The sequence below is a fragment of the Protopterus annectens genome, chromosome 6.part0 (genome assembly GCF_019279795.1).
Source record: "Protopterus annectens isolate FY-2018-M chromosome 6.part0, PAN1.0, whole genome shotgun sequence".
NCBI lineage: Eukaryota > Metazoa > Chordata > Ceratodontiformes > Protopteridae > Protopterus > Protopterus annectens.
The window spans coordinates 1,348,198,908-1,348,226,655 of NC_056737.1; the positions used below are offsets into that span (position 1 = coordinate 1,348,198,908).

Below are 27,748 nucleotides of genomic sequence, written 5' to 3' on the forward strand. Positions count from 1 at the left end.
AGGAATCACTGGTGGAAAAGGAGAGGGAGAGGGGGGACTCCATCTGAAGCAGCTCAAAGTATCTTTTCTGTACTTCAGTTATTTGGGAGGAGTCCCAATTGAAGTATTCTCTCAAGTTGGAGATTTTCACCCCAAACGTAATGTCTTCTGGTGGGGAGTCTCCTTCCAAGGAGTTCTCATCTGGAGAACAGCATTCCAGATGAGAGGCCAGCTGTGAAGTATAAGTAAGAGACTCATCAGAGGAAGAGGAAGAAGAGTCTTCCTCGGGAGTCTGAGCAGGTGGGGTGGAGCTGGCAGAGGCAGGCCTGGGACTTAGGGTAGGTATAGCAGGAGTATGTGAGGCTGTAGGCCTCAGGGCTATAAAGGCCTGAACCAGTGACTGGGAGAATGCTTGCCAGTCAGGCTGGTCTTCCACTGGGGCAGACAAATGCTCGGTCTTTTGTTTTCTCTTGAGTGAAGGAGTCTCTGGAATAGTCTGAGAGGCTGAAGACATGGTGTCAGATGTCAGGCCTAGGTCTGAAGTACCCTCTTCAGAAACTAAAGGCAACTGTCTGGGTGAGCCTGGATCCACCCCACAACATCAGCAGAGGCCAATGTTGCAGAAACCTCCACGGATGTGCAGATTGGAGAAACAAGGGCAGCTTCCGGTATGGTACCTGCCAAAGTCACCAGTTCTTTCGGACTTTCCTCAGCCCCTAGACCGGTAGCTGGTGAGACGTCCGAAGTTGGAGGTGCAGTATCAGGCCCAGAGAACTTGGCCTTCTTTTTAGGTGGCTCCCCCTCGACAGCCGCGTCAGGAGCCATACCCAGAGCCAGGTGTTTAAGTCATTGATTCTCCACAAACAAAGTAAGGGCTGACAGACAGTTGTGCAAGGTCTTGGGACAAATGACTGACAGATTTTACAGGTCATATGGTCGAAGGACAGCCATAAGCAGAACAAGCAGAGGTGGCGCGTATCTTTGTGTGGAATTTGCCAACTGCACTTACATTTTCCCTTCCTAGATAATATCGGACAACAACAGATAAACAGCAATCTAAGCTCAGTTAAAAATAAAGAAGGTTCCCCAACAGGGTACTTATCTTTAACATCTTCCAAAATGCGGAGCAGAATGAGCAAACTAATGTTCGACTGCGGCAGAGAAGTTCTGAGGTCTGTGTGTGCAGACGTCACATTTATGGCCCCTACGTGTGATGTCCCACGCACCCTACAGCAACCAGGCTTAAGCTTTGGTACATGAGCCAGACATTCAGGTCACCTGAGGCAGAGGATCCCACATGTGAGAATACTGCAACATGAAAATAGAAGGACATCTGGGAGTTCAGTTGCCTTGTGAAGTGTGGGTTAGAATCCTTTTTTTTCCTCTCTATTGCTACAATATCAAGATGCTTTTGTTCTTTTTTTTCAGAGAGCAGTGCTTATACTATACATTGTTTACACACCATCTTGAATTGTGTGTATTTTTCATGGCTCCATAGCAATTTGTTGGAGATGTGGCTTAGGGGAGTTGGGTGACTGGAAACACATTTTGAGACTGTCCCACATCTTATCAATTTAAAAGGGAATTTCAAGCAATATGTAGAGAATTGTGTCCAGACCCACACTTTCGTACACCTTCATGATTCCTCCTCACAGGATATGATCTACAAGTTAAGGTAGACAGACAATAAGGGAGTTTATTGCATACCCTTCTATAAGCTTATAAGAAAGTCATCACTTGAACATGGAAGGAGGAGCCACCTGATGTTTAATTAGTTAGGTATACTGTATCTGAGATACAGCAGAATGAAATCTTGACAGGTTAAGTGTAAAGTAATGCAGAAACAGGCTTTTTGGATTCAATACATCGAAATGTAATATGATAATTTTACACTAAGTACCAATTACCTGCTACATTATTGTAAACAATTATTTACTCTATCTTTATTATTGATTGCTACTGAAGATTTTTAATTTAGATCTGATGAATTAATTGTCTACTCTTTTAGGTGCTAGTTCTCAATAAAGATGGAATATTTCTTAATAAATAATTGAAAAAAGAAAATTTACTGAAAAACAATGTAAAAACTTCCACAATAAATACAATATTCAGCATTCCCTTTCCATGTGATGCAGAACATTAAAGAGAAACTGCTTAAGATGGAAAAGGGTAGTATTACAACATGTGTGACACACCTTTCAGTTGAATTTATATACATGGTGACAGTTCTGAAGGAAAACGGACAGTTCTTTGTTGATTAAAATCGCCAGTTAAATTCATGTGAAAGCAAATTTAGAATCACATGCAATGCACATAGGAAGTAATGTCCAACTACCTGATGTAGAAAGTTAAACAGGAATTGCAATGAATGAAAAGTGGCAGAGTTATAGAAAAGGAGATACAGATTGTGAAATATGTGGTGTGCTCCCATGATGCCAGTCCTGAAGAATAATGAAGAGCTACAAATTTATAAAAACATATCTGGTTGGTAAGAAAATTTAACAGCTTGGCTTGTCTACCATCCTACATGCTTGCAGTTTTACTTTTTGGTCTACATGTATGCCCAATCCTCATTACCAAACTACAAAGATATCTAGAAAACAGACCACTGTGGTCTAAAAAACACAAAACACAAAACCTTTAGTCCAAATTCTGGAACTCTCTATTTTTAACAATTTGGTCCGTACCTACTCTACACTCCTTCAAACATGCCCTGAAAGAATACCTAGCTACAGCCTGGCTTTGTTTCTGCTCCACACCAGGATAATTTCTTCACCTTCTTTCATTTCTATCATCTCATTTTTTTTGTTTCACATCCTACTCCCCTAATACATCCCTCTTTCTCCCCCCACCTTACTTTCATACTGCTCTTTCTTTTAACCAATTTTCTTACACCTCTCACTAGAAATCTTTGACCAGTTTGATTTTCTACTTTTTCCTTTTTCTTCTTTCCCCAGCATTGACCCCCATCTCCCCTTCTACAGAACCTCAACATCTCACTTTTTCTTCCCTATCATACTCATGTCCACTACTTACTCAATTTCTCAAACAGCAAAAAAGATAAATATCCCAGTTTTTCTCTAATTTCTTCCCTTCAGCTATGTCAGAAATCACTACTCATGGAAAAACTCCACTTTTAGTAACTATGTTTAACCTTATTACTCTCCTTGACTGTAGTAAGCAGTCAAGGAGAGATTCATTTTGTCTATGACAATAGTAGTAACCAAAAGGTTATGAAGATATGTCATATTTTCCTTTTACTGGATGCTATAAGTGGGTTTTAGCAGATATCATGACATACTGAAAGCCAAACTTACAGCAGTTTGGCAGTTTTCCATCTCTTTCAACTTGCTGGTTTAAAAGCCAGCGTTTGCGCTCGTTTCCCATCTTTCCTGTAACTAGTCTAGTCCAGATACAGATTTGCTATATCAAGGACTGTTTGTAAGCTTCTGAGCCCCCCAAGCCTTTCTGTGTTGGAGGGAAGCCTTCTAGCTTACCAGTGGGAGTGGTAAGCATTAGGTAGTCTATCTACCACAAGAGTGGCGTCTGGCCCAGAAATTGTAGTTTATTGGCCGTTTGGGCAGTTTTTCCATCTCTTTCAACTTTCCGATTTAAAAGCCCAAGTTTGCGCTTGTTTACCACCTTTCCTGTAACTAGTCTAGTCCAGATACAGATTTGCTGTATCCAGGACTGTTTGTAAGCTTCTGAGCCCCCCAAGCCTTTCTGTGTTGGAGGGAAGCATTCTAGCTTATCAGTGGGAGTGATAAGCACTAGGTAGCCTATATACCACAAGATCCAGGTACAGATTCTTAGTTTTAGCACTTGAATTTTCTTATTCGTGCTCTGAACTTGTTGTTAGCACTAAATTAGCTACAAATTACTACAACACTCAACCTTCCTCTTTACCTAGAGGAAAACAGTTCTTGTACTTACTTTCCTCACTTGCTTAGAGAAAAACAGCTCTTATACTCACTTTCCTCACTTGTCTAGAGGAAAGTAGTTTTTTTATTCAGGTATGTCCAAGGGTCAGCTCCCTGTGATCTCTCCTGGCTATCTGATGAATCTGGGCATCTTGGGGCAATGTAGCAATTGCCTCATGTATACAGACAACCCTCTCCTCCTACCACCCAACACCACAACCTGTGAGAGATGCACTAATCTAGCCAAACTGGAGGTAAAACTCTCTCCAACCAAGACTGAACTTGACAGTCAAGAGGAAAGGTAAACACTTGCACCACAGCACACTCAACACATAGTCCCACTAAACCTGCACCACCAAACTCCACACAGAGAAACACAAAAACATTCATGGAGGCTCTCAATAATAATCTGCTCATGCAACAGAGACCTCCAAAGCAGAAACACAAGCAACCTCCACTCCCCAACACAACCCAAATGACACACAGCCCACAGACTCAGTGTGCCACTCAACCACAGCCCATAAGGCAAAACAATGTATCCCACACACTAATCATAGGTGACTATAGTCAGGCACATTGATGTCCCACTCACCAGGCTAAACAAGGAGAAGGTTACTGTCAGCAGCCTGTCAGGTGCCAGGATCCACCACATAACCCACGCACTCAGGTAACTCCACAACAAGTACAAATATGACTCTGTCATTGTCCATGTTGGTGTGAATGACCTGAGATGTACCTCCCTGGACTACATGAAGAGACATGGAAGGGATCTCCAATCTTGTAGCCCAGACAGGTATGACCCTAGCCCTGAGTAGCATCCTGCCATCACACAGAATGTTACTGCAGTACAAGGACAAAATGATTGACTTCAACAATTGGCTAAGCTTCTGGTGTCATTCTAAGGGGGTCCAGTATCTGTCTGCCTGGGACGACATGGTTGACAGACCACGATGCTTTGCCAGAGATGGCCTGCACCTGTCACCCCTGGGATTCCGGATACTGGCTAAGGCTCTTGCTGCCCCTATAGTGCCTTTTTTAGGTATGGTTTAAATGACAAATTCATCACTGTAACAGGAACAGGCAAGCAAAAAAACTATCATGCAGGTGTGTGATGCTTGAAAAATGCCTTGCAATGATTAAGTCAGCAAAATTACAGACAAATAAGGGACAGTGTGTTCTCAAACAAAAGCAACAACAGTTTATTTCACTGATGTCTTGTGGTTAGACCAGATCTAGACAAGGTGAAAACTAACAAACAGACTGGTTCACCACAAACCATGCAAGTGCTAAACAGAATTACTCATATAGTGAAGACCTGGGTAAATAAATCCAGAATGTTTCTACACAAGCATTGTAGGAAACAACAGAGTGCATCCAGTAAACTAAAAACTTAACTTTTATTGATACAATATACGGTTCGATTCTCAGCTAGAGCGTCTTCTGCATGGAGACATGCGTGAATGGGCGTACCTTCGTTGAAGGTTGTGCGTCAGGCCTGGCAAGCCGGTACGTAAAAATCAACTGCCAATCATTAGCGGACCGGAGTTCCGCTGTGGCGACCCCTAACCGGGAAAAGCCGAAAGACACAAAAAATTTGTATCAATAAAAGATAAGTTTTAACAGCCAAGTGTTTCACTACATTATATTTTCTGTCCATGGCTTGGAAGGTGTCTGATATACATCCAGTAAACTGCATTCAACCAGTTCAAACAAATGTTAAGAAAGGCCATTCTTGACTGCTATGATTCCAGCACAGACTGCTGTTTCAGCAGATGCCAGTAGCTATGAGACTTGGACGTTTCCTTAAACTCTGTAAGGAAATAGTGGAAGTTGTCAGCATATTGTTCCAGAACACTCACACAGGTAATAATCACATATGCCCAGATAGAAAAAGAATGCTTAGCATGTTTTTGGGCTTTTAATAAATTTTGTATCATTATAAACTAGAAAGCCTTAAGCAGGTCACAGACCACATACCACTGATTCTTTGACTTAAATTAATGACTTAGATTATGTTCTGCTGTGATGTCAATAACTTTCAATATGATTTATAAACTGGCAGTCAACAGGAACATGCAAATTGCAAATCCTTTGTTGATGCTCATGCTCAGGGGCAAATGTGACACAGCAGCTGCTACTGAAGGTATATCAAATGCTCCAAGAAGGATGAACTGTATCCAAGAGGATGTAGTTACACAGTGCTGCTAAACTTATTTAAGATAACTGGCCAGAACATGTGCTTAAAGTAACAGCAGTATTTATAAAAATCTATAAAACAGTTTTTTAATAAAGAATGCTTTTTTATTGAGTCGCTCTAAAAAGTGAAAAACAAGAGTGAAAACTTTGCAAAATAAACACAGGCAAGCTGATTGGGGTTAAAGCTAAGCTGATTCAGGTTGAAGCCAGATGGAGGAGGCAACATTGGATCAATTGATTTTCAAAGATGGCAGTGGTAGTATAAGCATCTAAAACAGAGCCCTGGATAGTGAATACTTTACATTAGCAAAATACTGTACCCTACTGTGAATTAATAGAAAATGGTTGCTGAAGTGTATATGATGCATAGAAAGTCAGCAAGGAAAAGAAAAAAACTGAAGGAAAAGGGAGACAATTGTGAAATGTCAGAAACAGATTGAAAGCAACTGAGAGTGAAAACAGTGTGGTGGAACATAGATTGGAAAAGCGAATGGTAAGGACACCTGAAAGAGATAACTCTTAAGTCACCATAGAGAAGAAAGACTGAACAAATGCACTCAAGAGTTTCAAGTTAAGTGAGTCCCTGCTGATCTATAGAAAGACAAATAGAAGGCTGCAAGCTATAGATGTTTTAGCCAAGCATTCGGAGGAAATAGCCAATATGCAAATGGCTGAAAAGACGACAAAAAAAATGTTGGAACAGAAATTAAAATATGAACAAACAGTACAGAATCTGGCTGAACTCAAGGATAGGTCATACAGAGGCAACTTGGGGTTTACAGCAGTAACTGAAGAAAATAAAGGGATGGATTGTTAAGACTTCATGAGAAAATGCCCCAGTATATGAACTGGACTTTCTGCTGCTGATATTAAAACAGAAAGAACACAGAGTTAATATGAGACTGAAAAAGCAAAAAATTCCAAGGTTGATTAAACCGCAGACATATCAGCAAAAAATGAAATTCTTTCTATTTTGTGGAGGAAAAGAATGATCTCAAAGGTTGGAGAAACAGAGACTTATGTGGATAATGACTTTTCATTGCAAACATAAATAACCAGCAATGCATTTCATTCCCTAAGACTCTACAGAGAAATCGCAGTTTTTCAAGTTGTTGTATCCAGCATTACTTTCAGTATTCTATACACTTGGATTAAAAACCTACACAGAGCCTTGACATGCATAAGATGAACTAGAAAAATAGAGAAAAGAACAGTAGAATGCAATAGAAAGTAGCAAGGGAGTGAGCAACCATTCAGCCAGGTGTAGAAAAGCAAACTATGGACACTTCATAGAAGAGATGTCCTGCAAAGTCCTTTCCTGTTTTCCAAAGGAAAATGATGCATGAAACAAAAAGGGATGAAACAGATTAAAAAATGGAAGAAACCATAAAAATGCATTGGGAATATTGAAGGAGGGCATTAGTTAAAAATGATAAATGTTTATAAAGAAAAATATGTGATATTATCAAAATGTGAGTTGCATCCTGACCTTAAACCCACTGAAATCAATATAGACTAGAAAGCAAATAACTATTTGAGCAATATAAATGTATATAAAAATTTCACTTAAAATTAGAGTTAATAATATAACAATAGAAAGTCTAGTACATTATACTACATGCTCTCTGATAACAGTCCCTGTTTCCAAACTGCAAAATGTGTCAGGTTGTCTTTAATAAAGGTACTTGACAGTGGGAAAGAAGGGGAGAGAACTACATAAATGACAAATGAAAAGAGAAAAAAGAAGTTATGTCTTACCATAAAATTCCATCCGTGTTGTTCATCTTCTTTCATTCATCACTGATGGGTTCGGTTCCAAGCCCTCGGAACCGAGTCGGCCTATTACCCAGTTTGCGCCAGCCAAAAAAACTCTTCCGCTAAGCGTCTACCCAGAATGCCCTTCTCCCTGTTACCTCAGATCAAGTTTGCTGAAGATAGAGAAGTAAAACCGAGGCTACTTCTGCACAAATGCCTTAGTGCACCATTTGGACTCAAAGCATCCCCCAGGAGCCTTTGGCAGGGAAAGGGGGTGGGATGTGATGGATGAAAGAAGATGAACAAAAAAGATGGATCTTTATCTGATGTTGCTAATCTTCTTTCCATTTATCAGTGATGGGACAGAATCCCTTAAGCTACCTTGAGGTCCATGGGCAGTCCCTATGGAAAAACATTCCTGAGTACCATTGAGTCTAAGGCAGCTCTCCCTCTGGAGACCAAGTCTAATTTGTAATGACTGATAAAGGTATGAGGTTTAGCCCAAGTGGCTGCTGCACAAATGTCATCCATGGAAGCCCTGGAATGGAAAGCTACAGATGTTGCCATAGCATCTATTTGGAGTGAGCTTTAACCTTTGGCATAGGTTCTTTTGTGTGAGAATAGATAAAATGTATGCAGTCCCTTAGCCATTTTGATAATGTAACCCTGGAAATAGAGTTTCCCATTTTAGGCCCAGAAAAGGAGATGAAAAGCTGTTCAGACTTACGGACAGGTTTGGTCCTATCTAGGTAGAATCTCAGTTGCCTATGTACATCCAAGGAATGTAGGCAGTACTCTCCTTTATTGGAAAAATTCGGGAAGAACACTGGTAGGTCAATGGTCTGGTCAATGGAAAAATCAGAAACAACTTTGGGGAGGAAGGATGGGTTAGTCTGGACTGATACCCTGTCTTTATGGAAGACCAGATAGGGCCTCTTGATACATAATTCCTGCAGGTCTGAGACCCGTCTGGCTGATATGATGGCTACTAAGAACAAAGATTTCCAGGACAACAACTTTAGGTCACACTTCGCTGTGGATTAAAAGGGGGTTTGAGTCAAAGACTGAAGGATTAAAGTGAGGTTCCCCAGGCTGTCTGACAGGAGGCCTGATGTGAGAGGTTCCCTTGAGAAAGGCTTTGCATAGATGTAAGGAGATGAGAGGGGTGCCATCTAGATCATTGTGGAAATTAGAAATCGCCATCTGGTGTACTTGTACTGTAGAGGCAGAGGCTCCATTATCAAAAAACTTAGCCAGGTATTGCAGTCACTGGAGCCGAATACGGGTCTAGTATGTTATCTTTAGACCAGATGGAGATCCTCTTCCATTTATCCCGATAAAGTCTTCTGGTGGATGGATTATGAGAGGCCAGAATGATGTCCCGAACAGGTGAGGTGAGATTGGCTTGAATGGCAACTAACAGAAGTGGAGAAACCAAGCCGTTAGCTTGAGACTGGACAGATTTGTCTAGCTCAACCCTTGGGGGTGAGTAATCAGATCTGGAAGAGGGTCCAGAATCCACGGCGGGTATACTAGGTGAGGCCGAAGGAAAGGGAACCAAACTCGTCGAGGCCAGAACAGGGCTATGAGGATCACCTTGCATCTCAACCGACGAGCTTTCTTTAAGAACTGTGGGATAAGTGGGATGGGGGGATAAGCATAAAGAAGTCCTGTGGCCAATCGTGGATCAGAGCATCCCTCGGGGACTCCCACTCCGGGGGGGCAGGGCGAAGTAGCTGCTGCACTTGTTTGTTGGGGAGGCAAAAAGATTGCAGCAATGCTGGCCCAAATGGCTGAAGATTTCTGTCGCCACCTCGGGACTGAGGGACCACTCATGAGGCAGGAGGCTGCATCTGCTTAGTTTGTCCGCAATTACACTGGAGCTCCCCGGGATATGCGTTGCTATCAGAAAGCGGTCAGAAGCTATTGCCCACTGCCAGATTCTCATGGGCTCTCGAAACAGGGGGTAGGACTTGGTTCCTCTTTGCTTGTTTATATACCAGACCACTGACATATTGTCTGACTGAATTGTAATGCCTGCAACGCTAACAGCACCGCTCTCAGTTCTAGAATGTTGATATGCAGGTTGGCCTCTAGGGTGGACCATGCGCCTAGTACTGTCTTTCCCTGGAAATGCCCCCCCCCCCCCCCGCCCGATCAGGGAAGCATCCGTGGTCACAATGGCCTTAGGCTGAGGAGACTGGAATGGGCAACTCCATAGTTCGGCATCTGACCTCATCCACCAAAGAAGGTTCTGCTTGCAGGAATTGGTTATATAAATCTGGGAACTGAGAGGATGGAAGTTTGAGAACCACTGCGAAAGATGTAGCCATTGCAGAATTTGCATGTGCAGCTTCACGAGGGGTACTATTGGGATTGAAGCTGCCATGGAACCTAGGGCCTGAAGAACCTCCCTTGCTGATACTTTTGTTTGACAGAGTATCACCAGGAGCTGCAGCCTCAATCACTGGAGTCTGTAGGTTGGGAGCAACACTAGACAGGGCCAGGTGTTGAACACTGTTCCAATGAATTCTATTTGCTGCGTAGGAGCAAGGTTTGATTTTTCCCAGTGTACTGTTATCCCCAGAGTTTTTGCCAGAGAGAGAGAGAGAGAGTGTAATGCATGGCTGTTACCAGTAGACACTTGGTGGGAGCAGTGAGGAGCAAGTCATCAAAATATGGAAAAACTCGGAATCCTTGTAGTCTCAAATGACCTGTGACCACTGCCATACACTTCGTGAACACTCTGGGGGCTGTAGAAAGACCGGCTGTCAGGGCATAAAACTGATAGTGACTGGCTCCCAGCCAGAAGCGAAGCAGACACCTGGAGCATTTGTCCATTGTGATGTAATAATATGCATCCCTGAGCTCTATCAAGCACATCCAATCGCCTTCCCTTAAAAAAGGGAGAATGGGCTGAACCGTGACCATTTGGAATTTGATTTGGGTGACAGACTTGTTCAAGCTACTGAGATCCATAATGGATCTCCAGTCCCCTGTCTGTTTTGGCACCAAAAAAAATCTTGAGTAGAATCTGGATCCACACTGGTCTGGTGGGAATGGTTGGATGACTTTTTTGAGACAGCTTTTTTATTTCTGAAGCTGCGTCTTCCCTTTGACTGGGTGGAACATCGGGAAGCTTTTTTGGAAGTGTTGGTTGACAAAGATGGGGAATGGTGTAATCTCTGGTGATTATACTCTGGACCCAACGATCGGTGGTAATAGAGTGCCAGGTAGCTTGGTGCAGAGAAAAACGACCCCCTGACTGCTGTCCAGAGAAGGAATCCTTAGAGCCCTGGTTACGAGGACCCCCCCTGCCCCTGTAGTGGCGTCTTCCAGAATTGTTACCCCCTCTGCCCCTGGGGGTATCATCACCACGTGCGGCACAGAAAGGACCCTGAGATTTTTTGTGCCACATTTTCCCACTCCTCTGATTCCTGGAAAAATAATGCTGAGGGTTTGAAAACCATAGGCCTATGGCAGACAGGGTCTTGCCATCTTGCTCGCACCTGGCTATCATGTCCTTCACCTTGAAGCCAAAAAGGGAATATGCTTTCAGGGGAACATTCAGAAAGAAAGACTTGAAGAGATCCGCAAGGTCACAAATGCGCATCCAGGCACGGCGTCTCATGACAATGCCTGAACCTGCCCCTCTAGCCACCCCTTCGGTTGCATGTGATAGCAACCTCATGGAGGAGTTGAAGATCGATAACAGGGCTGCGAGCTGTGAGGCAACTTTGTCCCTTACCTCCTCAGACACCTGTCCTGCGAGTGATCCAGAGAGTTCAGAGATCAAGTCCCTCTGGAGCCTCGTGAAATGTGCCAAGTAGTTCAGAGACCGTATGGCAAAGGCCGCTGATGTATAAACTCACTTCCAAATCTGTCCACCACCTAGGAATCTCTGTTGGGCAGGTGGATAGCAGGACTCTCCTTAGCCAAGTTCTTTTTCGTGGCCAACGCCACCACCATAGCGTCGACTGGTAACCCTATGGACCAATGCGGGTTCTCATCAGGCAGGGAAAGAATTTTGTCTGGTCTCCGAGGGATTGCATCAGTGTAATCAGGGTTCTTCCAAGCGCACTGCACAACAAGCTGGATGATTTCATTGGCAGGCAGGGTCACCCAAGAGGTAAATGGCTTGGGGGAGAAAGCCTGCAGGAACACAGACTCCTCAGACAAAGGGTTGGAGGGCTTCCAGTCACCTCTCTGTTTCAGCATTTCAAGGATGTCTCCAAAGGAGACATCATCAGGAAGTGATCATGGGGACCCTTCACCATTATCGTAATCCGTGTCTTCCATGAGAGACTCTGCAGGTGAGTCTACATACTTCCTTTTGCACGATCTCTTCCGAGGGGGCTCCTCAGTGGGAGCCTCTGAGGAGAACTCAGAAGAGCGGGTACCCTGAACAGGGGTGTCCTGTGGCATCTCTGCCCGGTCTCCCAGGGAGGGGGTCTGTGGCAGCTGTAGCTCAACGGGCGAGAACTGGGGTTCCCAAATTGATGGAGTGTTTCCAGAAGCAAGAGGCCTCTCCATTGTATGGAAAGCAGGTCCGCCCAAAGAGGGATGGAAGCCCAGAACCAAGAAAGACAACCTTGGGACCGGGGTCACACCCCACTCCAATAAACCTGTCACCATAGATGGAGCCTCAAGCAGGATCGGTGCAGATGAGACAACCGGCACAGAGGACGGAACCGAATGCACAACAGGAACTGTGCCCCAAGCCTAGGAGCCCGCCCCCCCAATCCAGAGATTGAGGAAGGATTGGTTCCAAAGGGGCAAACCTGGAGCCTGAGTGAGGTCCACTATAGGCACTGAAATGGTGAGTTCCGAGAAGGACATCAGAGCAGAAATCTCCGGAACCAGAATGGTAGAAGGAGGAGAGTAAGATGGAGTCCATGGAGAAACCAACCCAAGTCCTGAAGGCGGGATGGGTCTTAGAAGGTGTGGGTATCCCCCTGGCTGCAAAGAGGTGGTCCACAAGATGCACCACATCGAGTTCTGACAGGCGTCTGGTGGATCTAGTGAGCACTCCGGATGGGGAGTCAGGTCGATCAATGAATGGGCTATACCTTTGACCTAGGAATGGATCAATGGAAGGAGACTATTGGGTCCATGGTGCAAGGTCTGCCGGTACTGATGTCTCAAGTTTCGAGACCGGAATCAAAGGGGTCAATTCCAGTTTAGTGGAAACAATGGTCGGTGCCGAAATGGCCCTCTGAGCTGATGCGGAGGGTTCCAATGTCATATCAGAGGTAGGCAACAAAGACGTGCACTGAGCCAAAGTGGTTACAGGTGCCGAAGTCGTAGCAGGCGTGGTGAGGTCTATCGTTGGTGCTGGAGGCAGAATCGGAGCTGAAGCAGGTGCCGATATTGTAAGTTTCATAGTGCTCAGAGCTGACAAGGACGGTGCTGACAAGGCCGATTTAAGCTTGGGGGACAACTTTGGAACTTTTGGTTTCACGGGCTTACCTTGATCACCTGAGGGTGAAGAGGGAACCAAGTCGGACCTCTTTTTGTCTTTAGTAGGAGGGGTTGAGACCTCCATTGCAGAAATGGCCTCTGAAAAGGGAGATTTAAGTAACCCTTTCAGTATCAATTTATTCTTGCGCTCATTCAGATTGTGTTGACTGAAGCTTTGGCAAATGCCACAGTGAGGTTGCACCAAAAGATGGGGCACCCCCCAAGTAATACACACAATTACTGTGACAGTCACTATTAGGTAACTTACCATTACATGAAGTACAATGCTTAAATCCTGAAGTACCCTTCTTATCTGACATTTTGAAAGATAGACACAAGAGAAGTCAGCACTTCAACAACAAAATCGAAAATGATCCTGTTTTGGCAAAAAAGACAAAGTTCAAAACCACACAGTATTATAGATGTACATAAACAGAAACTACTATAGAAAGGCACTAACAGGATAGGAAAGAAGTAAGAATACCAACTATGGTATTGAGGAATACCACAAGGGTAAGGGGAGAGGGCAGTACCAACAATGGTACTTGAAAGTTTACCAAGGGGTAGAAAAAGGAAGAAGAAGGAACAAGATCTAACTCTAGTTTGATACAAGAAAGATTAACGCTCACTAAAGGAAGACATCTCAATGAGTTTTTCATACAAAAAATCAAAAAGGTTTTCACTTAGCTGAGAGCTCGGCTAAACCGCGGCTTTACGGCTATGTGGCAAACGAGATCTGAGGTAACAGGGAGAAGGGCATTCTGGGTAGAAGCTTAGCTCAAGAGTTTTTTTGGCTGGCGCGAGCTTGGTAATAGGCCGACTGGGTTCCGAGGACTCAGAACCAAACCCATCAGTGATGAATGGAAAGAAGATTAACACCATCAGATCTATTGTTATGTGATGGAAGCCAAAGGACAATATCGTATAAATTTAGTTTTCGTAGGGTATGCACTATGTCTAAGAATGCATACAGGATTAACATGACAATTATATTGTTTGAAGGAGGGTAGACAGCAAAATTCACAAAATAATGCACTAGAAACACTAACTGGTTACAAGTTGATTAAATGCAGAAGATTATTTGGAATAATTAAAATGTAAAACATGCACAATGGAAGATGTTTTAAAAATCATTTTGATTGGTAACTACCAGTGAGAAAATAACTGTTTAATGTCATTTTATTGTTATTTGTCAGGCTTCAGAATGGGAGAGTTCTCAGAATGCAAACTGATCTGGAATGCAATCAGCCTTCTTTGATAAGCTGTTTTGGATAGCAAAAGGGTAAACTCAGTGTTTGGAAAGTAAAGCATGACCTTTTAAAATAAGATCCTAGGTCATTAGTAGGCAAGCAGTCCAGGCTGCCAATAAGGTGTCCAAGCCCAAATTCCCAATTGCCTAAAAGCACTGTCTTGTTAAATGAGGCAAAAGAAGGATTCAAACCCTGTACCCCTGAAACAGGAAGCATCTCACTAACAACTCAGAACTTTAGTCCCTACACTAAATTTCTAGGTTACAGCATTTGCAATATTTAATGAAAGGTAAAAGCAGACATACTAAAATGTGTTCTAGCTGCAGGATGAATAGTCTATAGAAATAAATATGAAAGAATGTAGATAGACTGGCTATCTAGCAAAGCAAGGATAGTGGTACAGCTTCAGAAACTGCGGCAGGAAAGTGAAATAAACAGATTGGTGATTTAAAATAGCTGTTCTCTAGCCCAAAAGAGTGAATCATACTTTGATTGATTAGGGAGCACTGGAAGAAGCTAGCACATAGCATCATTTACACTGCTTTGCAAAAATATGTTCTTGAGTTCAGAAGGAATGGTGTGTTTAAATAAGAGATCAAGTTCAGAGGCCAATTGACATAATGGATAATGTAGATCAGATTGCAAGTGAAGTGTGCTGTATCTTTCAGAGGCATGTCAAGGCTGAAAGTGCACATATAAATTCCAGACACGTGCACTCCCTAGTGCCATTTTGTAAGAGCAGCCACACAGAGCATGCATGATCGCAGTTGTTAATTTGTATATAACTTACTTAAGTTAAATCAGTAAACCTATACAGTAATGTGCAACAAAAAAAACAGGCTTAAATAGTGGGAAGTATACTTGCTGTGTTCAATTCAAGTCAGTCACAAAAGGTAACCAAATGTTCCACAAAAAGAAATGAAGCTGTAACACAAACCGCTTTACTTTGCGAACTCTTAATCCAGTAAAAAAGAGTCAAAATCACCATAGAGTGTTCATTCGAACCTACTCATCCACTGGGCAATAGCTTGCAGAAAAAACACGCAGCCAGCATGTAAAAATAAATCCAAGCGTCCAGTAGAAACCACGTTTATTAAAATAATTAGAACACAGGGTGGTTTCTACTGGACGCTTGGATTTATTTTTACATGCTGGCGGTTTTTTCAAGCTATTCCCCAGTGGATGAGTAGGTTCGAATGAACACTCTATGGTGATTTTGACTCTTTACTGGATTAAGAGTTCGCAAAGCGTTTGTGTTACAGCTTCATTTCTTTTTGTGGAACATTTGGTTACCTTTTGTGACTGACTTGAATTGAACACAGCAAGTATACTTCCCACTATTTAAGCCTGTTTTTTTTGTTGCAATTTATAAGTCTTGTTTATTATCAGGCAAACAGAGTGTAGTGAGCATTATTCTTTGTTTTTAAACTATACAGTAATGTGTTTGTACAGAATAAAGCTGCTTGAACAGAACCCACAAAGACTCTTCTATTCTGTTCAAAGTAGGAGAGCAACAGATAAGGATCTTTGCCTCTTATGCATAAGGTACCAGGTTCAATCTTGACCATCAAACCAATGCATAAGGTACCGGGTTCAATCTTGACCATCAAACCAATGCATGCATGTTGTTTGCAAATTCTCCCAGTGTCTCTGTGGGGTTCCTCACACCTCTCAAAAGGATGCTGAGTGTTTCCCCCTCAAACTCTCACAAGAATGGAGTTGTGGGGAACAGCAAGACTCCAGATGGTGCCTCTAGGGGAACAGCTGAATAAACCAACCACTTTGGGTAGCAACCGTGGTGCACAGCATCCGCTAGATAAGAGAACATAGATCACTGACTGTGCTCTGTGTCAGTGCTATCAATTTGCTGTAAAAATGGTCTCCTGATGATTTGGTCATGTTGACTTATGTCACCAAATTACCATGCATATTTCCTACTGAAAAGTGGATTGAGGACCAGGCCATGGGGGGTGTATGTGGCTCTACTAGCCAGTGTGCCCCTGCCATACAGCCCAGCAACACCAGGTCAATAACTTACTGGTTTGCTTGTATTCGCTTGCTCAGGTTGGGTTACCTGGGATAGCACTGCTGACTGAAAGATGGACTAAATTAACAACCTGCCAAACATGAACTAAGAACTGCTATACTCAGTGTAGGTTCACTGACAGGAAGCAGCTTGGAGGTGGATGACAGAATGGTAAGGAGGAGGCTGGGCATTCTCTGTATCCAAGAGACAGAATGGAAGGGCAGTGTAGGAAAGCCATTTGGCTTGAGATCCAACACTGACTACTCAGGAGTAGGACAGACTAGAAATGGTGTGGGAATTGTGTTGATGGAAAGGCTTCAGAAGACAGCGAGGGATATCATTAAAATTAGTGACAGACTCATGGCAATCAGACTCCCATGTAAGGATAGGGCACTATTCATAATCTCAGCCTATGCCCCATAGCAGGGTTGGGATAGTGAAGAAAAGTGTACATTCTGACAGCAGCTGCAGAACCTACTAAATAAATCAGGACAACATGAATTGGTGTTAATAATGGGTGATCTGAATGCACATATTGGGACAGACAGAAGAAGATATGAAGACTGTCTAGGTCCACATCGGTGAGGGAACAGGTATAAAAAGGAGACGGCATTATAGACTTCTGTCTGGTAAACGGCGTAATGATGACCAATACATGGTCCATCCAAGGGAAACAGTCCTGAAAGACCTGCAACACTAGGACTGCCCTTATCTCCAAGATACTGATATGAAGACTGGCCTCTAAAGTAGACCACATATTTTTGACTGTCCTTCACAAATAATGCTCTTCCACCCTAACAGGGAAGCGCCTGTGGGGGGGGGGTCAGGAAAGGGGCATCCTACTTGAGGGATGGGGGGTAGTAAACCACCAGTGAATGTGCTCCCTGTAAATGCTTGTGAGATTAATTAGGCAGGACACTGGTAGCTGCCTGAGTGACCACTGCACTGACAGTGTCCATTGGAACACCCTCATGTAAAATCTGGCTAGAGAGACTAAAGTGATGGAAGTGGCCATGAATCCCAGAAGTTGGAGGACCAACTTGACTGGTAGGTTCCTGTGAGACAAACCTGCTTGGCTTGTAGATGTAGGGATGAAATTCAAGACAGGGGAAACCACACAGTGAGTGTCATGGTATCCAAATGGGCTCTGATAAATTCCAGAGACTGGGCTGGTGTAGATGAGACTTTTGGAAATTTACTGTTATCCCCAGGTTGTGACACAATTGGAGCAAGGAGTATGCTGGCATGGATGAGTAGATTCCTGGATGGGGTGGTTGTAATCCAGTCATCTACAGAAGGAAACACTGAGAATTCCTGCAGTAGTAGATGAGCTGCTACTACTACCATACATTTGGGTAAACACCCAGGGGGCTTTGGTGAGACCAAAGGGTAAATCCCCGAAATAGTAATGACTGGCTTCCAGCCAGAAGTGGATATACTTCCTGGAGTGTTTGTCCATTCTGATGAGGTAGTACACATCTGAAAGATCTATCAAGCAAATCTAATCATCTTTCTCCAGCAGTGGAAATACTGACTGAACCGTGACCATCTGGAATTTTGTCTGAACAATAAATTTGTTTAACTGACTGAGATCCACAATTGGTCTTAGGTCCCCATTTTTCTTTGGCACTAAAGAGAATCTTGAGTAAATTCCGAATCCTCACTTGTCTGGTGGAACCTCTTGGATGACTTGATTTTTTCAGAAGCTTCTCTATTTCTGATGCTGCAAATTCCCTTTGAGAGAATGAAACTTCGGGAATTTTCTTTTGACAAGGTGGTTTAGTGTAAGCTGGAATGAAGTAGCCTCTGGTAACTACTCACTGCACCCACTTGTCCTTTGGTAATGGCTGTCCAGGCCATAGAGTGCAAAGACAAGTGTCCTCTGACTGCCTCCAAAGTAAGACAGTTGGGCAACATCACACGAGTGATCATAGGGCTTCTCGGGGAAAAAACAAAAACCTTGGAAGCCCTGAGTTTGTGGACCATCTCTGCTTCCTGGGTGATGTTTGTTGTTAGAGTTTCCCCATCTGTCATGGGCAGCTCGCTCTCCCAACATGTCAAATGAAAATCACTGAAATCTTTCCACCTTTTGATTTTGGAGAAGGTTCTATAGGGAGAAGAGAACTTGATTCCTACGTCAGATAGAGATTTGCCTTTCCTTTCACTTCTGGAAATGGTTTCTTTAACTTTTGGACCAAAAAGAGTTGATCCATCACAAGGAGTATTAATGAAGGCTGTCAAAGTGCTCCATGAAATTGCAAAGCCGTATCCAGGCATGCTGTCTGTGTGTCTACCACGCTAGATGCCCCTTTTGTGGCATAAGAAATAAGGTGCATAGATGCATTAGATAGGGAAAGTAGGGTAGCCACCTGAGACTCAATAGTCTTTCTCTGATCCACAGATAAGGTCCCTGGATGAGAAGTGGAAATATCTTTAACCAAATTCCTTTGAAAAATGTGTAAAATGTGCCAGGTAGTTACCACCCAAGAAGTAGATAGGCCAAAACCACAAGCCTTGAGGAAGACCAATTCCTCAGAAGAAGGTGTTTGGGAAGATTAACCCCCCTTTCTGTCAAAGAAGTTCCAGGATCTCTCTGAAAGAAATATCCTCATTTGGGGATTTGGGGGAACCTTCTTTCTTACTGAAACCATCGTCAGTGGCTTTGGATTCCACTGACAATGATTTCAGTTCAGAAAGAAGGTTCCCCCAGATCCCCAAATGAGGACAGATCTGATGTCGATCTGATACCCCAGGAGTATAGGAATGGATGGAAAAGACATCAGATATGCATGTTACACACACACACACACACACACACACACACACACACACACACACACACACACACACACACACACACATATATATATAAAAAGAGATAGTAAAGCAGTTTAGTGTAGTGTGCAGTTAAATGGGACATGTCTTTTCAGTGACTGCTGCATATGTTAAAGATATTAAAAAAACAAGTACTTGTTTTACTTGTAAGGAATATAGGTTTTTACAGTATAATAAGAGAAGATAGGATGGACAAAAGCAAGTTTAATGCTGATATGCTGTGGTCTTGGACTGCTGGGGTGGGGGCTTGGTTTGGAAGTGCACTGATTATATTGTGTGTAGAACTGAGACAGTTTCTCTTATTTTTGCAAGGGTGAATCCCCAGATTAATGCCTTTGGCTTAAGCTCTAAACAAGTGTTTTTGTATGCAAGTAGACTTTAAAAATTAAATAAAATAATGAAAGCCATGAAAATGTTATTTCTTACAACTGCAAAGATATTAGTTTGCTTTTATTCCATTAGCAAATGTTCAGCGGGAGTCAAAAGGTTTGCAGTTGTAAATTCTGTTTGAAGAGAAATTTATAAAGATTCATTGTTGAGTACTTTTCCATGGAGACAAGCTGTCCGCAACTGCAAGCAATTAATCTTGACAGTTTTGAGCTTTCTTTTCTGAGGGAAATGTAAAATTTAAATGAACAACTGCGAGCATCTCAGTGAAAAATAAAGTCTGAAATTATGGGAAGTGGTAACAGCCTCCTTAGCTGCCTTATTATTTTAATGCATTTAATAGAACAGTGTTCAATTCAATTTTATTTAAAGATAACCAATGGACTTTTTCTTAGGGATAAAAGTTAATATTTTCTGAAAAGCACACACACCGTCTTTCACATCTGGTAGGGGAACAGAGAAAAGAACAGACAGCAATCAGTGCAAGTGGGAACAGAGGATGTAGCCTGCAATTTAGCATGGGTAACCTTAACTTTAGGTTAGGTAATGCCTGTGGGTGCAACTGCTGACTGGAACGATTGTTCCTATCTGGAAGATTAAACTTAATGTTTTGAAGATGTACATAGTTTGTGTGTTTGTTCTAAGTTAATAGGGGGTGGAGGTGTTTTGAAAATGTTTTTAGTTTTTTTGTTTGTTTTCATTAAAACAAAAAGTCTTGAAAAATGTGGCACTGGTTAAAATGGAGAAGAAACTACTATACAAAAGATCGACTGCCACACTTTAGTATGTGCATGTAACACAAAAATTGGAAATACACACTCAAAAAACTGTCATGTGTAATAGGTGGGAACAACAGCTTTTTATCATAATGGCGATGCTATCCACATTATCCTGGAATGTAAAATGTCCATACAGGTACAGATAAAAAGGAAAGGATAGTGAATTATGTAATGAAATGCAGAGTGCAAATAGCAATGTTGCAGGAACCACATATGGGAAGAAATGAGCATCAGAATGGATAGTTAGCAAAATATTATGGACAAAGGAAAAGGGGAGTAATAAAGAGAGGCTCTAATAAAGAGAAGAAAGAAAAAAGACAATAATGGTAGATTTTTGGTAGTAAGGGGCTATTGGCAAGAGAGGAGGATTATGCTGGTGTGTATTTATATTCAACCCAATACTGCTATTATGGAGCTTAAGAAATTTGTGGCAGAAATAATCAGCTTTCAGCAGGGAATATTAAATACAGCTGGGGAGTGGAACTTGATTTGCAACAGTGACAATATTTCCAGGGGACCTAGAAAGGAAAATATAACAAAAGAAGGTAGATTTCTGAAGAAATGCATGAAAATATTTGGTAATGAACACGTGATTTCAGTGGCAAGAACTCAGTCAGAATTTACATATTATTCCTCAAGGTACAATAACTGGGCAAGACTAGATATAAATGATACTTCATAGGAACATTTGCATTTACTTGAAAACTTTGTGAACTATCCAATAACTATTGCAGCTCATGCACCAACAAAAACTAAAATAAAAATGTAAGGCAATGAAATAAAATTGGGACACTGTCGCTTACCCAGTTAAAAAGAAAGTATTTTAAGGAATGAGTAGTGGAAATTATTTGAGAGTTATTAGGGAAGATAGAAGTATCTTCAGAATTTATAGTTAATGAATAGGATAAAATTAAAATGGAGTTTAAAAACAGATTAGAAATAAAAGAGAAAGTGATATAGCTAAGAAGTAATAGGAATTACTTACAAGGGGCTTCAAATGTTAAAGTATTGCAAAATAAAGGGAATCTCACGGAGCAAGAAGAGGTGCAAATGCAGAGTGGTAAAGAAAAAACTAGGGAATATCTGGATAATATGCATACGTTTAGAAAAACTGCTGTTAAGCAAATATTTCTTGATAACTCATAATAACTCCAGAGCACAAAACGTTTTATCACAAAATGACTTAGGCAACAGAAAATTCAAACATGGGAAGCCTAAGATAAATAACCAGAGACCCTGTAGATGTTTTAGAGATATTTCAGAAATTTTATGAAAATTTATATAAAGCAGAGAAATGTGGAAATCAAGAAAGAAGACAGCTGGAAATATTTATAGAATATTTAATGATGTCAAGGTTAGAGGCAGACGAGGCTCACCAGTTTGGAAGTTAGGAGGGAAGAATGTGATAAAAATATGGAAAATGTGGTCTAATAATAGTTTAAAAGGAAGGGAAACACCAACATCTTGGAAGAAATACTGACCGTATTAACTAAGGAGAGTAAAGACCCATCAGACCCCGCTTCATATAGACCCATTTCAATTTTAAACCATGATGATAATGTTCTTATGTCTATACTAGCTAAATGAATAGCAAAGGCATTGTCTCACTTGATAGATATGGATGAGTGTGGTTTTGTGGAGGAGAGAAAAATATTTGACAACAGTAACAGAACAATTTTTACTCGGTGGGAAGCAGAATTTAATAAATTACACTGATGATGGTGGGTATTGGTGGAAGAATTTGCATTCCTTGAGGTTAATCAGGAGGATATATGAAGGATTGGAGGCAAGAATTAAAGTGGGAAGGTTTTTCTTTGACAAGTTGTATATTTGAACAGAGGAACCAAGCAGGGGTGTCCTCCTTCCCCTTTGTTATCTGTTTTATATTTAGAGCTACTGGCAAAGAAAATAAGGGACTCAGAAATGCAAGGATCTAACTGATATGGTAATCAAGAAAAGTTGGCTTTATTTAGAGATGATATTATTCTGTACCTGATAAATCAAGAGAATGACCTCTCACAGTGTTGTGGAACATTCTGCAACAGTTTCAAGTCTTTTCAGGATGTAAATTAATGAAGATAAAACAATGGCTATAGCCATAAATTACATATCCACATATGTATTGCTTCAGTAATGCCTATATTTATGAGGATACAATAAGATGAAGTATTTAGGAGTATGGATTAAAAAGGCTTCTGTTACTGCAAGGACATCTGAGAAGAGACTAAACAAAAGATAATACAAAAACTGAGAAAAAGAAGCTCTTGTTTATGGATATGGATAGTAGGAGACAAGCAGTGAAAATGTTTTGAGTCACTTTAATTTTATATACAGGTCAGGCATATTTCTATCAACCAAAGAAGTTGTGGACAATAACAAAATGTTGAAGGAATTTATATGCGAGTGGAAGAGGGCAAGAGTTAATTGGGATAAGATGATCTTTGCAATACGACAAGGTGGTTTAGGATTACTTGATTTGAAGGCATATTTTAGAGCTACACAGTCAGGGTTCAGATTAAAACTCAAAATGGAAAGGAATGATGATGAAGCAGGGGGCAGTTCAAGAAACAGAGAATGAGATTTTGGATGAAGATCCTTAAGAACCATCACCACCACCATAACAAATTTTATATTCATTAAAGTAGCAGAATGAATTCTACAGTTAAGCCAACATGAGAATCAAGGAAGGATATTTTGCCAACATGGATGCCTGCAAGTTTGTGTACAGAAAATAGACAAGAGGGGACTGGAGAAAACGAGAAAAGGAACCAAGGTACTGGGAGAATTAACTAAAGAGGAAAAGTAACAGAGTGGGGTGTGGCCACGAATACGTTGGGTCTGCACGGTAGAGACTGCCTTCCTTACTGGGGATTGATATCAGAGTATAAGCAAAGAAAAAGGGATAGGGGAATCTTAAATGAAAGACCTGCTCTGGTAGGACTTTTAGTCAAATCTACAACAGATGCTGCTGATGAAAAAGAGATGAGTAGGGCATATAAAAATATATGATAATTGTAAGAATCAACCAGAGGAGGTTAAAAATGTTTGGGAAGAGAGACTGGAAAAGGTATTTGCAACAGAACAATAGAAGGACATATGTCTAGCCCCCAAGTATGCAACAAAGTCTAAAAGGTTTAGGATCTTTGCTTAGAAGTGTTTGCATATGTATTTTATTCCCCAATCAGACTCCACAGATTGTTTTCCTCAGACAGCAAATGTTGGAGGTGGGATGGGGAAGAAAGAGGTAACTAGGAACATGTGTTTTGGGGGTGTAATGAGTTGTCAGATTTTAAAAATTCACTAAAGAGTACTCTGTCAGAAATACTGGGTGAACAAATGACTGCAATGAAGGATATGACTTTTGTGAGCTGGTCCACAGGACCTGAGATGCCTAGAGATAATAAGGCCTTATGTTGAATTCTGTTGGCTTCCAAAAAAAAAAAAAAAAAAAAAAAACTACTAAAACATGTAAATCAAAGCCTAAACCTAACTGCATCTGAAGTATTGGTTATTATAAAAGAGATAAAAGAACTGGAAGAGTGATCTTTAGAAAAGCAAAGAAGTAAATTGCATAGAAACAAATAGAAATTGTGGGAACAATACTTGTAGAATAATGTTTAGGAAGAGGAGGAGTGAGGTTTAAGGGAAGGCAGGAATTCAGCAATTTATTTAATGTTGAAAATTAAAAAAAAAAGATATGCGGTGTATAATGCATGTAAAGGGAAAAATGTTAATTATAGTTTGTTTTATTTTCTGTTAAAGTACGCCTGCCAGTGTCTTAAGTGAGAATTTAATAAAGATGTCCAAAAAAAAAACATAGGGAAGATTTGAGGTCAGATGGTAATTATCCAGATAATCAGAGTTTAGACCAGCCTTTCTGAGGATGGAAGTAATCAAAGACTCCTGTAACAGGGAAGGAAAAAAACTTCCTTGAGTGAAGAGGAGATATGAGCTTATTCCGCTAAGGATACATAGATAAATGTAGTGGGGCATAGATCCAAAGCATTAGCACTCATGCTGAAAATCATTAAGATAAGGTCAAAGCAATCCGGTAAAGCAAACTAGCACCATCCAAGAGGCAGGCTCAACTCGGTTTGAAAGAAGACAATGCCTGAAGTTATTTGTCACCAACAAACATATGAGGACAATCTTGGCAGTAAATTGCCTAGCAGCAAGTTCTCATTCTTTAGAGGATAAAACCCTTCATCTCTAAGCAGACCAGGAATATTAATTTGTGCAGAGATTATAAAGTTTGGCAAAATAACACACACAATAATAGAGATTTACACAACTAGTGGCCTATTATGTTAAATAACAAAGATAGTGTCGACTACGTTAATTCAAACTAGAGTAACTTAAGTTTAAAGATAAACTTAGATATAAAATTATAGATAAACAAATGTATAGTACAGGTTTATAGAACAACTTTTAAAGGGAGTGGGAACAACAGGTGGGGGATGTTACAGAGGTATTATGCTTGGCTACAGAAATAACTGAAGAAAGAGCTAGAAAACAGAAAGGAATATTAATGAGCATCTGTATGGAACTTATATTTTCAGTTTTGTATGCACTACATATCTTTAAAGTCCCAATGGTTTAAATGAAATGTTTCTTAGCATTCTGCAGGTGGAGTAACTGATGTTTCATACCTCCATTTTGCTTTTAATAAGAGGATTGTAGGTCTGAGTCTAAACATAATAATCAGAAAAAGCCCAGACCTTAGAGGCTTAGCAAAAATTGTTCAAGAATGTAGCTCAGAGGAGTAAAGCTATGAGTTATTAATTTGCTGTTTCCTATAGTCCAGGGTTTGATTCCCTCAGTCTCAGTTTGCCTACTTTGTGACTCTTTGCAAGTTCATTTAACCAGACGGTGCTCTGGGACAATTAAGAAATTTATGCTGTGCTCCACTGGTGTCTCCTAAACCACGTTTCTAGTAACTGCCTATGAGTTTATTAACGTATTTCACTTTACTCTATTGTATAAAATGCATTTTTTGCATCTATACAATGCACTGTTTACGTGGTAACGTTCTAAAGCTGAGGCAGAAATTTGTAAATATGTTACAAATCTGAAGCTTCTCTGTTTTGCAGATTACGCCAAATGCTTCTTGGAAAAAACTACATCAATCATACAGTTTTGAAACATGCATTTTACAAATCTTTAGGTAAAAAGGATTTGGTCCCCTACAACACTGCAGCCAGTGATATTTCTTAAAACATGTCATTACTCCACACAGCTCAGTGACACTGTCCCAACTTTAATGTCAAACCAGAGTGCATAATCCAAGTCACATGGTCATGCCCAATAAGGTGCAGGCACAACAGCAGACAGGTTTTATCATTATAATGGAAGTGCTTAGGAAATGGTGAAATTATGGGAAAAAATACAACACAAATAATGGTAGAACCCACAAAAAGGCAACACACCTTCTCTCTAGACCTTGTCAAATGCAACAAGCCCATCTATATTTTTAATCAGCCCTAGCATTCAGTCCAGCAGTCTACAAAACTTTTTTTTTACACATTGCTTCATATACGTGTATGGTTTTAGGCCAACAACAGGTGAATCTTTGTAGATCTACACAGTTGTTACTCCCAACTCTCAAAACATTTGAGAAAATCACAAGAGTTTACACACAGAGTTATAAAGTTTTTGGTGAGTGCCAAATTTAAAGAAGTTCAAATGTATGGCATTAACATGCAAGTGAACAGCAAACTCTTAAGAGCACATTAAATGTATGACACACATGCACTTTTATACTGACACACAACTTTATTGCACAACATTGTCTCATCATTAGACAGACCAAAATAAGAATCTGTCACCAAGTTCAAATAACGTTTGGAATTAGCAACTCGGTTTTTAAGGGTGCTTGTTGAAATTCCAAGAACCATAACGGCAGTCCTTGGAAGAGTGAAAACTAGAAGTGTGGATTAGGAGGGCTGCATATCAAGTCTAATGTTGTGATACTTCTGAGTATTCCTATTCTAACGTATAGTCATCTTGGAGTTAATATTCTGTGCATGAGTAATGAAGTTGAGGTAAATTTAACCCATATGTCTGGGAGCCTTGGAGGGTCAATGTTCAAAATGCTTTACAGGTGTAACTGAGTTTCAGAATTCAATATTCTGTTTTGGAATCCCACTATAACTTTTGAAGCATCAGGATTGGCACACTTTCAATAAGTAGCTGTTTTGGAACACAGGTTAAAAAGAATTCAGCTTCAAAGCCATCTAGTCAGTTATTTTCCTTTGGATTCATTGTAAGAGGGAAGAAAACAGATCATACGGATGAGGGAAAGTCAGTGTATACAGCTTACCTTGACCTGGCCAAGGCCTTTGACACAATCCCCCACTCGGGCATCATCAAAAAGCTAACACAACTTGGCATAAATCCCTAGCGCATCAGGTGGGTAGCCAACTGGCTAACCGACAGAGCCCTCAAAGTCAAAAGAGCCACCTGCACCTCCGATAGCAGACCTGTCACTAGTGGAGTTCCCCAGGGATCTTTCCTGGGACCCCTACTATTTAGCATCTAATTTTCAGAGGTCCAGGGAAAGATAAAAGGCCTGTGGCTGACCAAGTTTGCGGATGACTGTAAGTTGGGTGCTACCACTGACTCCCATACTGCAAGAGGGTCTCACAGCAACTAACGACTGGTGTCAAAGTCATGACCTCAAGCTAAACGTAAAAAATGTATCATCATACCATTCGGCAAAAACACGGCCCCTACTGATTACCACATCAATGGCAACCCCTAAGTACACAACCGGTGGTGAGAGATCTGGGCACTCAGGTTGATGACAACCTCACATTCGACCATCATGTAGCAGCAGTGGTCAGAAAGGCCTTTTACTTGGTTCACTTCATAAGTATAGGGAATGCATCCAGAAAAAAGGAGGTTATTACCTCTCTATACTCCTCCCTCATTAGACCAATAATTGAGTACAACACCCCATTTGGTATGTACCTCTCCAAACATCTGCAACAACTGGAAAGGCCACTGAAATACCTCACAAAGAGAATTCATGGCCTCCAACACCTGTCCTATGTGGACAGGCTCAAATCACTATCACTCTATTCGGTATCGTACAGATTGCTCAGGGGTGATCTGTGTCTTGCCTACAAGGCAATCTCTGACCATGCCTACTAGAGATGCTCC

General features: G+C 41.2%; 1 protein-coding gene across 1 annotated transcript in view; it reads right to left on the reverse strand.

The window, feature by feature from the left end:
- The window catches only part of ADCY5 (adenylate cyclase 5), a 1,187,789-nt gene that overhangs the window by 436,055 nt on the left and 723,986 nt on the right, over window positions 1-27,748 (reverse strand). The window lies entirely within an intron of this gene.